Source organism: Lycium barbarum, chromosome 11, assembly GCF_019175385.1.
Source record: "Lycium barbarum isolate Lr01 chromosome 11, ASM1917538v2, whole genome shotgun sequence".
Taxonomy (NCBI): Eukaryota; Viridiplantae; Streptophyta; class Magnoliopsida; order Solanales; family Solanaceae; genus Lycium; species Lycium barbarum.
Genome location: NC_083347.1, coordinates 18,667,792 through 18,685,412, shown reverse-complemented (window position 1 = coordinate 18,685,412; position 17,621 = coordinate 18,667,792). Strand labels below are relative to the sequence as shown.

The following is a 17,621-nucleotide window of genomic DNA, read 5'->3' as shown; positions in this document are numbered from 1 at the left end:
TGATGTTCTTCCAATTTTACACTCATTTAAAACTAAAGAGCTACATCTTTTTCAAGGTATTTAAGAATAAGTTAGTAAAAATACATCTTACTTTTTAGGAATGAGTAATTTTATAAAGGATGTGACCATGCTAAAAGCACCACTTATTTTGAAATGGAGGGAATATCATTGTGCCCGTGCTTGCACGGGCTAATCCCATCTAGTTCATACAAATACATTAGTTGTAATTGGTTTCTGCAGGTGAAGTTTTATATTGAGTACCGCCATGTTCCAATCTTTTAAAATCCTAATCTATTTGTAATTATGTAAATGTGTTGATCCCTACATTATGGCTTTCACATCAAATATGAATACGCGAAAACAAAAATAAGTAGTACTACTCCTAATTTAAAAAAAAAAAAAAAAAAAAAAAGAGGTGATGCGTCTAATACATGAAGGATAAGGGAATTATAGTGTTCTTCCATTTGTCTATTTATATGGAACACTTCTTTTTGGTTTGTCTCAGAAAAGTTTACATATTTAAAAATAATTTAACTTCAAAATTTTCATTTCACCCAAATAATTTATAATAAAAAAAATATATGTATATTGTTTTTAAATTACAAGTTTTAAAAATCTTTATTTCTTTCTCTCAAACTTTCATGCCAACTAGCCAAATATTTATCCATAAATTAGGAGGGGGAAGTGCATATCAGCTTCTTGCCTGGCTGCTATAGTAGCTTGTCACACCCTAATCTCCCTAGGGTGTGATGGGCACCCGACCCTTACTTAGGGCCGAGCGAACCCTCAGACCCTTAGTGCACACATAAACTTCTTGGACTTTTAAATCAAATAAAGATGAAATACATAGTACAACTTTCAAAAATATTCTTTTTCATCGTTATTCTCAAATCAAACAAAATTTGTAATCATATGAAATTTATCACATAACACAGAATGACACATCGGCTGATGGAGCAGCTTACAAAACTGACATTCTATACCCACGACTCTGTCTGCAAAGTCTCTAACTTCAAACAAAACATCATAGCATAATACTCCGACCCGGCAACGCTCCAGGAGCAAATGGAGCTTGCCATCTCCGCTGGAACATCTTCTATAATAGCTTCAACTCATCTGGGTGTACCTACGCGACATGAAACGCAGCCCCCGAAGAAAGGGGGTCAGTACGGAAAATGTACTGAGCATGTAAGGCAAGAATTACAGTAAAAGAGGATCATAACTCAAACAGAGATTTACCAGAATCAAGTATGACCTTTTAAAACATCAAAGCGCTTGCCTTTTTAAATGAAAATCATGCATATCCATGTCATATATCATATATACAGATAACTTGTCCTGGCCCTCCTGTGAGGGGCTCGGTGGGTAAAATCATACATGTCCACATCATATATCATATATGCGTAACGTGTCCCGGCCCTCCAGTGAGGGACTCGGTGAATAGAATTATGCATGGCACATCATATATCATGTATACATATAACGTGTCCTGGCCCTCTATTGAGGGACTCGGTGGATAGAATCTTGCATGTCAGAGTCATATACCATATATACATAACGTGTCTCGGCCCTCTATTGCGGGTCTCGGTGAATAAAGTCATCATATGTCATCCTGGCCGCCATCCCCGTATCATCATATCATCATATACATATACATATAACGTGTCCCGGCCCGCAAGTGAGAGGGACTCGGTGAACAATGCAGAGGAGTGCGCACGATAACATACCCGGCCCGGGACTCGGTGAATAGACATATTGAGGCTTGCACGAACAGAGTCGTGAGAAACTATATGCATATAAATCGAGACTCGATAGATAAGTATACTTACCGACATCTGAAGGCTCAGAAACAAGTTTCGGGTCAATCCGACTTAGTATGAGAAAGTTATGAGCGTTTGAAGTACAGAACCTTCTACGAACATTTCAGAAGTCATTTTTGGAAAATCGAAGCAACAATCATATCAAGTACCTTTCGGATATCGTATGGATCAAATCAAATATAGCTTTTGGAATCATATGTACATATCAAAATGTATCAAAGACTTAACGGAATAATCAAACGTGCTATCATTTGAAAATCAAGACATTAGCCATATCACTTATCTCTCGAATGCCAATTCGGAAACATATCAAGTAGATCTTCGGACAACATAGATACGCATCAAAATCATATGAAGCAGCTTATGGAAATCAAGGATATTAGCCATCCTAGTGGCTTTAAGAATAGGAATTTCTTTGCAATCATACATATACGTCATTTGTTCGTTTCATAAAGATCATGCCAAAAGAAAGAAAGGGTAAGCCTTGCATACCTGTTCCACGACCAACTAGCTACGCTTATTTGTCCAAACTTGTTAGTCTACATTCAAGAGAATTGACATAATCATTAGATTCATCGACATATACTCGTCTTAGTCTTTCAAATGAATTTATTTATTCTACCGAAATTTCGGCAGCATTTCCCTTATAAATACACCGTCCCCGAGAATCTAACTCGGCCAATTTATCAACAACAATCCGAGAATTCAACTCGGCCAAATTATCAACAACAATATCAACAATCACATCTCCAACTTCAACAATTATTTCAAGTGCATTCTAACACTAGCAATTCTTTCTACACAATTCGACGCCATTTCATTTTTATTCAACTCAATCACATATATTCAAGCTAACACCAATGATCCCACATTCAAGTATTTATCCGAAATCATTCTAACATGATTCAAGAATACTTCAAACAATTCACATAACATTCACAACAACCCAATCAACATACTACTTCACCCGAAACCTTCCAAATTCCACAAGAACACTAACAACACATTTTCTTTCTTCCAAATTCATAAACTACATCAACAATCTATACTCTAGCAATATCATTCATTCTTATAATCATAAGAAACCATACTAGTATCACATTAACTTCTTCCGTAATCCACAAACGATTACAATTTCATTTCAAACCATTAAACCTTCATTTTCATCATAGAACCCACATCTATAACAATCAAAATACTAAATAAAAATTTGTTCATCATTCCCACACAACATAACATATACACGGCCAACACCCCAACATACCAAATTCATGATTTTTATCCATTTCTACACACTACAACATGTACAAATCACCCATAACACATGAAAGAAGGGGTTAAACCTTACATTTATTCTTTGCCTCCTCTATTCGGCTAGGGTTGGATATTGCACAAATGAATGGTTTTATTGCTCCAACAACCACTCCATGTTAATGAGGACCTTCCAATTGGTTGGATTGCTAGAAGGAAATAATTTTTCTTGATCAATTTTCCATGGCTAGATTTTTTTTGCACCATGGCCGAATCCCCCCTTCCCTTTCTTTCTTCTCCAAGTTTCTTCATCTTTCTAAAAGATGAAGATGAATATATCTTATTTTTTTCCACCATTTACCTATATATATATTTAGGCCCCTCAAGTAAGAGTATGGACACGTGGCCATGGGGTAGGGCCCACAACTTAAGTCACACGGCCAAGAGGGACTTGGCTAGAACATTCTTGAAAATTTTGTGAAATTCCCATTTTGCCCCTAGCCTTCCACAATATTACCATGAACCATTTTGCGAATTTCCCTTTTTACCCTTAGCCTTTCTCAATATTTCCATACTAATAGTATTCATAAATAATATTCATAACCAACTTGTACATTAAAATAATTTTGGAAAATGGTCTTGCCCTTAACTTACCACGACTACCCCGAAACATCCGAACGTACAAAATACGGGCTATAACATAGCTGTAGCCAGAGGCGAATCCAAAATTTCAAGAGGATGGGTTCACCATTGCTTTTAAGATAAGATATAAAATTTTATAGTGACATTAACTTGGCGAGCAAAAGATAATTAATTACCCTTTTTTATGAAGTAAGTTGTTTTTCATTGTTGCAGCTTAGCGCCATGGGATTTTTTGATTTCTTTTGCCTTTTGGGACTTGGTCAATTAGAAATAAAAGGGGGGGGGGGGGGGATCATCTGATGTAATATAAAAAAGAAACACGTTTTTTTTTTTACTTCTGGGTAATTAGAATTATAGAAGAAAAAGGATTTCGAATAATATAAAAAGGAAGGTTAAAAGGCTAATTTAGAAAATTAATGCAAAAAAACAAAAACGTGCAGGAGCTGGGGTTTGATTCCAAGACCTTGAGGATATAAACATAGCCCCTAACGAGTGCTCTACTCAGCCTGGTTCAATCATATGTTCCTTCAGTTAATATTAGATATATTTTTAGAATTATACACATAATATATCGAGTTTAGTCGAGTGACCATGTGTTCATGTGACCCAAATTATATACATAAATCCTCCCCTGGCTGTAGCAGGTATTACTACTACGTACCAATAATTGAAAGAACTTGGACTTCCACATGCACCAAAATGAGCATAGATATATCTCTAGGAGAAGATGGTATTATCTATTTTTTATTACTTCTTGCGATTGGCGAATTCAAGATTTGAAGTTATGAGTTCCTGTTTTTCCATTACTTTAAGTTAATATACAATTTAAATTGTTCACAATCCTATATATATATATATATATATATATATATATATATATATATATATATATATATATATATATATATATATATTTTCGTGAACCTCGTAATAACATTGTGGATCCGCCACTGCTACCAAGGAAGTGCGCAAAAAGAATAAAAAAAATAAAGAAGGAAACACACGCAGAAACATGAATACACACTCAAAACACATTTCAAGTGCCAATGTAAGATCGTGAGGTAGATACCATAGACAAGCAAAGGTGGATTCAAGATTTAAGTTGAATCTTTATATTTTTACCACTAAAAATATTATATAATTGCAATTACAGTAGTTTTTAGTATGACTTTAGAACTTTATATTTGTTGGAACTAATTTTATTAGTTGTAACATATACATTTATGTGCTGGTAAAAAGTATTGGACTCAATTGAACCCGTTGAGTGTCTATATATATGTATATTGGAAATTCCAGGGAAACGCAACCGCTACCATTTGGGTGCGCACTGCATAACCTGCTCACTGTGCAATAGCTCCCAAACCACACAGGAGTCGTAAACTACACTAGGCAAGCCTGATGCGACGAGCTCTAACTGAGAAGGCTGCTGGTAAGGGGAGTCTATATATATTGCATCCGCCTATTCCAACACAAATAGATGTACATATTTTTTCCTTTTTAATTTTTTTTTGGTTGATCATACGGTATTCAAAATTTATTGGCCTGACTCCAACTCATTAAAAGGAAAATGCCCCTATTAGAAGTTTCTGATCCAATGGTAAAACTCAAACTCGAGACCTTTCTTGAGGGTGGTGTGATCCCATCCATTCTACCACAACTATCACCTTTTGTGGTGTTTACACATGATAGAGGTGGTATGTTAGCTAATTGGACTGATCTATTTAATAAATATTTAAGTTTATCTTTCGTTTGGTGTTGAGTCCTTTAAACAATCTCATGTTTGTTTAAGGGTCAAAACGAGCGAGGTTAGTCATTTGTCAATATGATTAAAAGGAATCTCACTGAATATATAAGCTCAAAAAGACACACTATAACTAATCGAATCTCTAAAATAGTTAGCTTGAGAGATCACAGTCCTATAAATTGGCTCTTAGGCTTCTGTAGTTGATCTGTGATAGAAAATAGAAAGAAAGGAGAAAAAAAAAAGATGTCTAATTTTGGCTTGAGTTTTCTAGTATTTTGTATTCTAGGAATTTTAGATGCTAGCCATGTTAGTAATCTGTATTAGGAAACAGTAACTTAGCAAAATTTCCAGAAATCAGTAATGTTACAAAATCAGAAAGTATAAACCAATGTAAAACAGAATCTGAAAAAATAACCAGAAAGAGTATACGAAAATATTAAGGAATAGAAATCCAGCCCACTGAATCACAGTGTGTCCTTAAGGAAATTATTCCCCTCAAATACCCGAGGTTGAATGTGGAATATTTCCTCCCAGGATAGAAGGATTTCACTCACCGGTGTATTGGTACAAAAAACTCCGATGTCAGGCGAACCACTTAACGACAGTATATCACATAGAAGTAAACGTTTAAGAGAGTAGAAGAATAGAGAATATCAGAAAATTCGTAAGTAATAATCTGAGTATTAACTGGAATTTATAGCCAATAATGCTGGTTGGGAAAAGGTTTGCAACTTTTCAGAAAGGTTTGCAACCTTTCAGAATAAATTCGTTTAAAAAACGGAGGGAAATTTAAATTAATCCGGGAAAGAAACGGTCGCAGGTCAGACACGCGGTTTCGGGTCACTAACGGGTCAGGATCTGGAAATTTTAATTAATTAATTAGTTAATTAAATAATAATTAATTAAATTAAAATTAAAATTAAAGGAAATTTGGTCCAAAAAGATTATCAATCAAATCCGAAGCCAAAGCCGAAGCCGAAGCCGAGCAGAGCGACGACGACGGCGCGAGAGGAGACCCTCTTCTTGACCCTTTAGCAACAAGAAGGAGTGCTTCTACTTTTAAGTATGAGAACTTTTCTTTCCACCACCTATGAGGGACAAATGCTTATTTCATAAAGTAAGAGGGAACAACTCATTTTCCCTCCACATCTTTTCCCTCCATTTCCCATTCAACCTATCTATTAAACCCAACAATCCCGCACATGAATGGGGATTGGCTATAAGATAAAGGAATGTGCGGACAATTGTGTGATACGCATGCGAAGATTAATTGCATCTGGATAAGTAGGTTTCTCTTTGAACTTTCCGTAGTGAACTCATATCGGATATACTCGATCAATCGGTAGATGTGATATCTTTGAACCATCGAACTTTGTTGTATACCTAGACAACATAAGTCACACAATTAACCCTCAACCGTCTATGGTTCTCACGGTTGTGTTCGTTTCAGCCATGAACACCTCCTAGTTTCATGAGTGTATAGAGAATGGGCTTTTTACAATCATCCTCTTTGAAGCGGCTTACACTTCACACTCACATAGGTAATTCCTAAACGTGTTATCATGTTGATACACTATTTGGTCAAACCTGCCAAACTTAGAAACCATTAAAAAAACTTAAGCTTTATTAACTCGTTAAAAGCCTTAACGTTTTATCCTTGTTCCTGAACATTGTCCTCATCACGAGAATGGATTGAGTTATTTGACAATGCCGAACCGTCAGTCACAACTTTGTTTGATCTCCTTGAACCTAGCTCTTGGGATCTCCAGTCTGCTAGGTAGAGTTATCGCCATGATGACTTGTCCTGAGCCTTAAACCTATTCCCTTAGATGATCTTTCAACCGCCTATTTAGTTAGACCTTTTATAAGTGGATCCGACACATTATCTCTAGACTTTACATAGTCAATAGTGATAATTCCACTAGAGAGTAGTTGTCTCGCGGTATTATGTCTCCGTCGTATATGACGAGATTCTCCGTTGTACATGACGCTCCCTGCCCTACCTATTGTTGCTTGACTATCACAATGTATGCATATAGGTCCCAGAGATTAGGGCCAGAATGGAATATCTTCTAAGAAATTCCGGAGTCATTCAGCTTCTTCACCGGCCTTGTCTACAGTTATAAATTCAGATTCCATTGTAGAACGGGCGATGCACGTTTGTTTGGATGATTTCCAAGACACTGCTCCACCCCCAATTGTGAAAACATATCCACTTGTGGATTTAACTTCAGATGATCCGGTGATCCAATTTGCATCACTATATCCCTTAATCACGGCGGGATATTTGTTATAATGCAAAGCATAGTCTTGGGTATGTTTCAAATACCCCAAAAATCGTTTCATTGCCATCCAATGAGTTTGATTGGGATTACTTGTGAATCGACTCAGCTTGTTAATAGCACATGCTATATCTGGTCGTGTACAATTCATAATATACATCAAACTTCCCAAAACTCGTGCATAGTCCAATTGTGAGTCACTTTCACCTTCATTCTTTTGAAGTGCAAAACTTACATCAATTGGAGTCTTTGCAACATTGAAATTTCAATACTTGAACTTGTCAAGTACCTTTTCAATATAATGTGACTGTGATAATGCTAGACCTTGTGGAGTTGTATGGATCATAATTCCTAAGATCAAATCAGCAGCTCCTAAGTCTTTCATGTCAAATTTGATAGCAAGCATACGCTTCGTAGCATTTACATCGGCAATATCTTTACTTATTATCAACATGTCATCAACATATAAACAAACAATGACTTCATGATTTGGAGTATTTTTAATGTAAACACATTTGTCACACTCATTAATCTTAAATCCATTTGCCAACATTGTTTGGTCAAATTTCGCATGCCACTGTTTGGGTGCTTGTTTAAGTCCATAAAGTGACTTAACAAGTTTGCACATTTTCCTTTCTTTACCAGGAACCACAAAATCCTCAGGTTGTTCCATGTAAATTTCTTCCTCCAATTCTCCATTTAAGAAAGCTATCTTGACATCCATTAGATGGATTTCAAGACCATACACGGCCGCCAGTGCCACTAACACCCGAATAGATGTCATTCTTGTTACCGGCGAATATGTGTCAAAGTAATCAAGACCTTCTTTTTGTCTATAACCTTTGACCACGAGTCTTGCCTTATATTTGTCAATAGTGTAGTGCCATCAGATTTCATTTTCCTTTTAAAGATCCATTTTGATCCTAAAGGTTTATTTCCAGGAAGAAGATCAACTAATTCCCATGTATGGTTGTTCAAAATTGATTCAATCTCACTATTGACTGCCTCTTTCCAAAATGCTGAATCAGAAGAAGACATCGCTGCTTTAAATGTTTGAGGCTCATTTTCAAGCAAGAACGTCACAAAATCTAGTCCAAAGGAAGTAGATGTCCTTTGACATTTGCTACGCCTTGGATCCTCTTCACTTGGTGTACTTTCCTTTGGTTCTTCCCGCGATCGCTTAGATCTTTCACTTGACGACTCATATTCAATTTTATACGGATAAATGTTTTCAAAGAATTCAGCATTATCTGATTCAATTACCGTATTAACATGAATTTCGGGATTGTCCGATTTGTGAACCAAAAACCGACAAGCTTTACTGTTTGTAGCATTGCCAATAAAAACACAATCCACAGTTTTTGGTCCGATTTTTACCCTTTTGGGTAAAGGAACTTGGACCTTTGCTAAACACCCCCACACTTTGAAATATTTCAAGTTGGATTTTCTTTCTTTCCATAGTTCATATGGAATAGATTGTGTTTTGCTGTGGGGTACCCGGTTGAGTATTTAATTAGCTGTAAGGTAGCTTCCCCCCACAAGCTCTGTGGTAAACCAGAACTTATTAATAAAGCATTCATCATTTCCTTTAATGTTCAGTTTTTCCTTTCCGCAATTCCATTTGATTGTGGTATGTAGGGGGAAGTAGTTTGATGAATAATTCTATATTCTAAACATATCTCTGCAAAAGGAGATTCATATTCTCCACCCCTATCACTTCTAATCATTTTTATCTTTTTATTCAATTGATTTTTCACTTCGTTCTTGTATTGCTTAAATGCATCAATTGCTTCATTCTTAATATTAAGCAAATACACATAACAATATCGAGTGCAATCGTCAATAAAAGTTATAAAATACTTTTTTCCACCGCGAGATGGTATTGACTTCATATCACATATATCTGTGTGGATTAAGTCTAAAGGATTTGAACTCCTATCAATAGACTTATATGGATGTTTAACAAACTTATATTCAACACAGATTTCACATTTTGATTTATTACACTCGAATTTAGGCAATACTTCTAAATTAATCAATTTTTGCAAGATTTTGTAGTCGACATGTCCTAAACGAACATGTCATAAATCATTGACTCCAATAAGTAAGACGAAGCTGAATTCTTATTAATACTGTCAACAACCATTACATTTTGTTTGAAAAGGCCCTCGGTGAGGTAGCCCTTTCCTATGAACATATCATTCTTACTTATTATAATTTTCTCACTAACCAGCACACACTTAACCTGTTTTTAACGAGTAGTCCGGCTGAAACTAAATTTTCCTAATTGTTGGAACGTGCAGAACGTTGTTGAGAGTCAGCACCTTGCCGGAAGTCATCTTCAGAAGTATCTTCCCATATCCTTCAACCTTGGCTCTTGCAGTATTTCACATAAACAGTTCCTCTTCAGGTCCAGCGGGAGCGTAGGTTGCAAATGCTTCTTTTACAGTGCAAACATGTCGAGTAGCACCAGAATCAAGCCACCACCTCTTTGGGTTTCCAACCAAATTGTACTCCGATAGCATTGCACACAGATCATCCATGTCATCATTCTTCTCCACCATATTGGCTTGCCCTTTTTTCTTGTCCTTTTTCGGAAGACGACAATCTGGGGCTTTGTGGCCAGCTTTCCCACAATTATAGCAATTGCCCTTGAATTTTTTCTTGTTGTGCTCCTTACTCTTTCCAAAAGTTTTCTTCATTTTCTTATTCTTTGGAGCAACTTCTTCAACGATGTTCACTCCCATAATCGTTGAATTTCCATGCGACCTCTTTTTGGCAACTTTATTATCTTTCTCAATCTTCAAGCGAATCACAAGATCTTCCAGCGACATTTCCTTACGCTTGTGTTTCAGATAGTTCTTGAAGTCTCTCCATGAAGGAGGCCACTTCTCAATTACAGCAGCCACATGAAATGCCTCGTTGATCACCATAACTTCAGCAATAAGGTCATGGATAAGGACTTGGAGTTCCTGCTCTTGGGTTCCAACAGTTTTACTGTCTGTCATCTTGTAGTCAAGAAACTTGGCAACCACGAATTTTTTCAAGCATGCATCTTCAGTTTTATACTTCTTTTCGAGTGCAAGCCATAATTCTTTTGAAGTTTTGGCAGAATTGTAGACATTATACAGATCATCATCTAGTGCACTAAGGATGTATCCTTTGCACAAAAAATCTGCATGCTTCCAAGCCTCAGTAATCATAAAGCGCTGGTTTTCATGCATTCCTTCTTCAGTAACAGGAGGATTTTCATTTGTGAATTTCTACATGCCTAGAGTAGTCAACCAGAAGAACATTCTTTGCTGCCATCCTTTGAAGTTGATTCCAGAAAACTTTCCCGGTTTCTCTGTCGGTGCCATCGCGTGTGCAACAGTTGGACGGCTTGATGATGCAACATTTGTCGGCCCAACAGTCGCGCCAACAGTAGTACCAGCGGTCACACCAACAGTCGCAGCTCCATTAGGAGCATTAACATCACTTTCTGTTTCCATTCTTCACTGTCAATAATTGACAAACTGTTTAATAATTGGCAAATAAAACAGAACAATAAACAGAGAAGATATATCTTTATTCAGAATCTGTTTCACGATAAAGTTTTTATGTTCTTCAAATCGCGTCACTGTTATGAACTTTAATAATCCAAAGAAATTTTTATGTTCTTCAACTTGGACTAGAAAAATTCCAACGCAGTAGAAACCAGAAGGTTTTACTCTCCAAAACAGAATATTGATTAATATAAATATATAAACTAATTTCCTTAAGATTGTTAGTAATCTGTATTAGGAAACAGTAACTTAGCAAAATTTTCAGAAATCAGTAATGTTACAAAATCAGAAAGTATAAACCAATGTAAAACAGAATCTGGAAAAATAATCAGAAAGAGTATACGAAAATAGTTTTCAAGGAATAGAAATCCAGCCCACTGAATGCACAGTGTGTCCTTAAGGAAATTATTCCCCTCAAGTACCCGAGGTTGAATATGGAATATTTCCTCGCAGGATAGAAGGATTTCACTCACCAGTGTATTGGTACAAAAAACTCCGATGTCAGGCGAACCACTTAACGACAGTATATTACACAGAAGTAAACTTTTAAGAGAGTAGAATAATAGAGAATATCAAAAAATTCGTAAGTAATAATCTGAGTATTAACTGGAATTTGTAGCCATTAATGCACTGGTTGGGAAAAGGTTTGCAACTTTTCAGAAAAGTTTGCAACCTTTCAGAATAAATTCGTTTAAAAAAACGGAGGGAAATTCAAATTAATCCGGGAAAGAAACGGTCGCGGGTCAGACACGCGGATTCGGGTCACTAACGGGTCAGGATCTGAAAATTTTAATTAATTAATTAATTAATAATTAATTAAAATAAAATTAAAGGAAAATTTGGTCCAAAAAGATTATCAATCAATCATTTGACCGAATCCAAATCCAAAGCCGAAGCCGAGCCGACCGACGACGCCGACGCCAGGGGAGTTCCTTTTCTTGACCCTTTAGCAACAAGAAGGAGTGCTTCTACTTTTAAGTAGGAGAACTTTTCTTTTCACCACCTATAAGGGACAAATGCTTATTTCATAAAGCAAGAGGGAACAACTCATTTTCCCTTCACTTCTTTTCCCTCCACTTCTCAATCAACCTATATATTAGACCCAACAAGCCATGCACAATTGCAACTCAACTTCTATGCGGAGAGTTGTCCAAAAGTAGAGAAAATTATTCAAGACTATGTCCAAATGCACTTACCAAAGGCTCCTTCTCTTGCAGCAGCTTTGTTGAGACTGCAGTTCCATGATTGCTTTGTGAGGGTAAGTCTAAATTAAGACTTTATCATGTGCTCGGGTACTCAATCGAACAGGCCATAATTCGAGTATCTACATAAAATTTACTAGCAAGTTTAAGCGGTTGTCGATGTATTCCTCCCTAAATTAAAGTTCATTTTACATTAAGCATTCACTCGAGAATGGAATTCTTGAACTAAAGTGTTTTTATTGTTTCGTTTTGAGTGTTTGCAGGGTTGTGATGGTTCTATACTTTTGAATTTCACTTCAAGCACAAAAAATGAGACTGAAAAAGTGATTGTTCCTAATCAAACACTGAGAAGTTTCTCATTCATTGATGGTGTGAAGAAAATAGTTGACGCTAAATGCCCTAGAGTTGTCTCTTGTGCAGATATTGTCGCCTTGGTTGCTAGAGATTCTGTTCTGGTTACCGTATGTATAAAGCTCAAGAAAATAATTAAAATAAACACAAATCGAGAAATGGTCCATTTTTTTTTAATCTTTTCTGACCAACAAAAAAAAAAGTTAAAAGAAACACAACATTCCAATCTAAATATTTAGCTATATAAATTAATAAAGTGGGTTGAAAATGAGTGTTGCATGTAAATACATAGTTCAGAATTCCAAACTTCGTACCAGTCCAAAGTAATGGGTTCAGTTGAACTCATAGAATCGGTGCAACTCTTTAAATTAATGTACGTCTAATTTTAGCCTGCTTTGTATGACAGGGAGGACCTTACTGGAATGTGCCAACTGGTAGAAGAGATGGAAGAATATCAAATGCTTCTGAAGCCTTGTCGAATATCCCACCTCCAACTAGTAACTTGTCTAGTCTCCGGACATCCTTTGCCATCAAGGGTCTTGATCTAAAAGACTTGGTCCTCTTATCTGGTAAACCAAATTTAGAATACATGCTCATTTCTATTCCTTTGACATAGTCCATAATGCATACATTATATAGTATGAGGTAGGTGCACCCTATGAACTATGGTTTCGACTGAACTCATAATTTTAAAAGTACAATTAGTTCAATAATCTCGAATCCCCCTTTGGAAATAATTTTCATTTCTTGAGCATAACTACACCAAGTTCAAAATTTTGAATCCATCTCTGGAAACAGTTCTCATTTTTTGAGCATAACTACACCAAGTTCAAAATCTTGAATCCCTCTCTGATAAAAAATTACATTTCTTGAGCATAACTACACCAAGTTCAAAATCTTGAATGGCCCTCTGGTAAAAAGGTATATTTCTTGAGCATAAATACACCAAGTTAAATCTTAAATTTGTCTTTTGTAACATTTTTCATTTCTGGAGCATAATTACAACTAGATTCGTTTTTTCTCAGGTGCTCACACCATTGGAGTCTCTCATTGTACGTCATTCTCAACACGTTTGTACAATTTCATCGGTGTTTTAGGCACGCAAGATACATCTCTAGACAGTGAATATGCATCTAATCTTAAGGCGAAAAAGTGCAATCAATCAATGACAATACAACAATCGTTGAGATGGATCCAGGTAGTTTCAGGACATTTGATCTGAGCTACTACAAGCTTTTGCTCAAAAGGAGAGGCCTATTTCAATCTGACAGCCTTAACAACAAGTGCTACAACAAAGTCATTCATCAACCAACTTGTTCAGGGTTCACTCAAAGAGTTCAAGGCTGAATTTGCTAAGGCCATGGAGAAAATGGGAAGGATAGAAGTTAAGACTGGCTCTGCTGGTGAAATTAGAAAGCAATGTGCACTTATAAACAATTAGAGAACCGATGTTTGCACTTAATTTTCGAATTTTATTGGGCTCTATGTCTGTGTTTTGTTATTGTTTTGTGGGGATTATTGAGCAATGTGTACCACTGCTCCTTTGTATAGCATGTGTGCAATTCTATTTAGTACCTTGATGAGGTTTTCGAAATAAAATTCCGATGACAAGAGCCTTTTCTTCTCCATAACTCTTAAATCGCTTTTATTTTCTAAAATTTTGTTGTACTAACTATTACACCAAAAGACATTAGTGGTGAAAATTTTTAAGATACTGCATATAAGGGATTCTTATAATTTTTCACGTTTTCCTTTTCAAATTGGCTTTGTTCAATATATAACAAGAAACACTTTGGTTCACATATTTTTTGTTAAAATAAGAAGAACATCGCGAGACATGGAGCAGTTGGCCTAGATAACAAATGTAGCAACGAGAAACGCTTTTTTTTTTTTTTTTCCCAACCGAAACTGGAGGTTGACTTTGAAGAAGTTGCGGCCCTGAACTTAGACCCTTTTTTCCATTTTAATATTTAATAAGTGTGATTTCTATTGAACCCTTAAATTCGTTCTCAAGTGTGTTTATCAAACCCCTTAAATCTGATTTTTATTTGAAGTGGAAATTAAATTGGGGAAATAAAGGTGGAGTAATATTTTAGACATGTGGTAAGCTATTCTTTAGGTCATGGATGTGTCGCTTTCAGCTGGTTCTGCTCTTCCACTGCCAGCTTAATTAAGAACTACCCTTTTTTTCGCTATCCATTGCTGTTAATCTTAGCTAAAAGATGGCATAATTAAATTAGAATATATATTCACGTGTTGCTACATTGAAGATGGAGTAATATATAAGTCAGATTGTATTTGATAGACACACTTGAAGACAAGTTCAGAAATTCAATAGAAACAACACTTAGTTGAGGTGCCAAAATGGAAAAAAGAGACAAATTTAGGGAGCCACATATGCATTAAGCCAAGTTTTAAATATTACATTAAGTTGCGTGGAAAATAGAAATAATAGAGTATCAATTAGGAAGATATATATGTAAACATGAAATATAAAGAAAGCAAAATACTTGGAGAAGAAGACATGAAAAGCTTCTTTCTTTTTCTCTTTTTTTCTTGATGGGTTGTGGCATATAAAGAAAGTCTAACAACATACCTTTTGTGTATCTGCACACAATCTAAGATTCTAATTTTAAATCACAAGGTATGCCTTTGATAGATTCACTTCACCAAATAAACCAGTACTACAGTTGAAAACGAAAGTAAACTTGACAAGCAACTCAAAGTAAGAAGCAAGTGACCTACTACATGATAACTTAACTTGACAAACAACCCACATAATCAGAGTTGTGATTATATTACCAATAATAGTATTTTAAGGTAGCAATCAATTTCAAACAACGTGGCAAAATTTAGAGTTACAATTTGGGGTTAGAAATATCTTTTGTTAAGAAAAAAATTATGAGTGAAGCATATGCAGATCATCATATCCATACTGAACACTTAGGGCTCGTTTGGTATGATGGATAAACAAAAATAGTTCTGGGATAAAAATTAGTGCCGCCTTATTTCACGTTTGGTTGGAAAAAAAACTCGGGATAACTAATCCCGGAATGAGTTATCCCGGGATTATAGTGTTTTTTATCCCACCTTGAGGGTGGAATAACTAATCCCGGGATAAGTTGTTTCCAACCAAACGAGCCCTTACAAGTTACAAGGAAAAAAAAAACAAGAGTAATAAACAAATAAGTTTGTCACATTATGGATAAACATTAACATTTTCTTCAAATGTTGATGTATCAATGCGTTAGGTGTTTAGATCTTTCGCTCTTGATTCATGACTATTTAGGCCATGCACATGATTGCCTAAGAACTTTCTTATCCATAATTCCCCAACCTCACTTTTTCCTCATGCTCTGTCTAGCTTCTGCAACTTTTAATAATGTCCTCTTTTTGTTCAATTTCACCTAATAACTTATTGTAAGTTATTACATGATTCGAAGCATGTCAACTCATCTACAGAGCAAAATTGCAGCGGAATAATAGATCGAGTTGACTGTTGACTTTGGAGAAGTTAGTGTAGATAAGTTTTAAATAATAGATTAAGTTGTGGGAAAAATGTAAATTATATCAATTAAGGAGATATATATATGTAAACATGAAATATAAAGAAAGCAAAATACTTGGGGAAGAAGACATGAAAAGCTTTTTTTTTTTTTCTGGCCAAACCCATCGACAGACACCTGTGGTCGTTCACTTCTTTCATTTGAGCACCTAAAGTGACCCTTGTTCCATTTAGACATTTCAGGTGAGCCATTCCTATTCCACTTAAACACTTTTTGCACCGTTATCGGAGCAAAACCAACACCAAAGGGGGCGCCACCTCATTGCACATCCAACCAGCCCGAAAGCCCCAATTTTTAATGGTCAAAACTCCACAAATTTACAAATTAGTGAATTTACAATTAAAATGAGTTGACACAATTTAAATGAGCTGACACAATTTAATTGGCCACTCAATCCACGTAGGAGACGACTGGTGTTGGTTTTGCTTCGATAGGTACAAAAAGTGTCTAAGTGAAATAGGAATGGCCCACCTGAATTGTTTAAATGGAACAAGGACCACTTTAGGTGTTCAAGTGAAAGAAGTGAACGATCACAGTGTTTGTTGATGGATTTGACCTTTTTTTCTCGATGGGTTGTGGCATTTAAAGAAAGCCTAACAATGTATCTTCCGTGTCTCTGCACACAATCTAAGATTCTGATTTTAAATCACAAGGTATGTCTTTGATAGATTCACTTCACCAAATAAACCAGAACTATAGTTGAAAATGAAAGTAAACTTGACAAGCAACTCAAAGTAAGAAGCAAGCAATAGTACCTACAACGCAATAACTCAACTTGACAAGCAGCTCATATAATCAGAGTTGTGATTCCAGTACCAATAGTAGTAATTAAGGTAAAAATAAATTTCAAAGAACATGGTAAAATTCAAAGTTACAATTGGGGGTTAGAAATCTTAAAAAAAAAAAAAATATGAGTGAAGCATGTATAGATCATTATATTTATATCCATACTAAACACTTACAAATTACAACCAAAAAAAAAAAAAAACAAGAGTAATTGTCCCATTATGGATAAACATTAACATTTTCTTCAAATGTTGATGTATCAATGTGTTAGGTTTTTAGATCTTTCGCTCTTGATTCATGAATATTTAGGCCATGCACGTTATTGTCGAAGCACTTTCTTATCCATAATTCCCCAATCTAACTTTTCCCTCATGCTCTGTCTAGCCTCTGCAACTTTTTAGGCAAGAAGAACGTCCTATTATTGTTCAATTT

The 17,621-nt window shown here is 35.7% G+C and overlaps 1 pseudogene; it reads left to right on the top strand.

The window, feature by feature from the left end:
- The first annotated feature begins 5,700 nt into the window (after positions 1 to 5,700).
- Positions 5,701 to 14,278, top strand: LOC132618619 (peroxidase 3-like; annotated as a pseudogene).
- Positions 14,279 to 17,621: the final 3,343 nt, after the last annotated feature.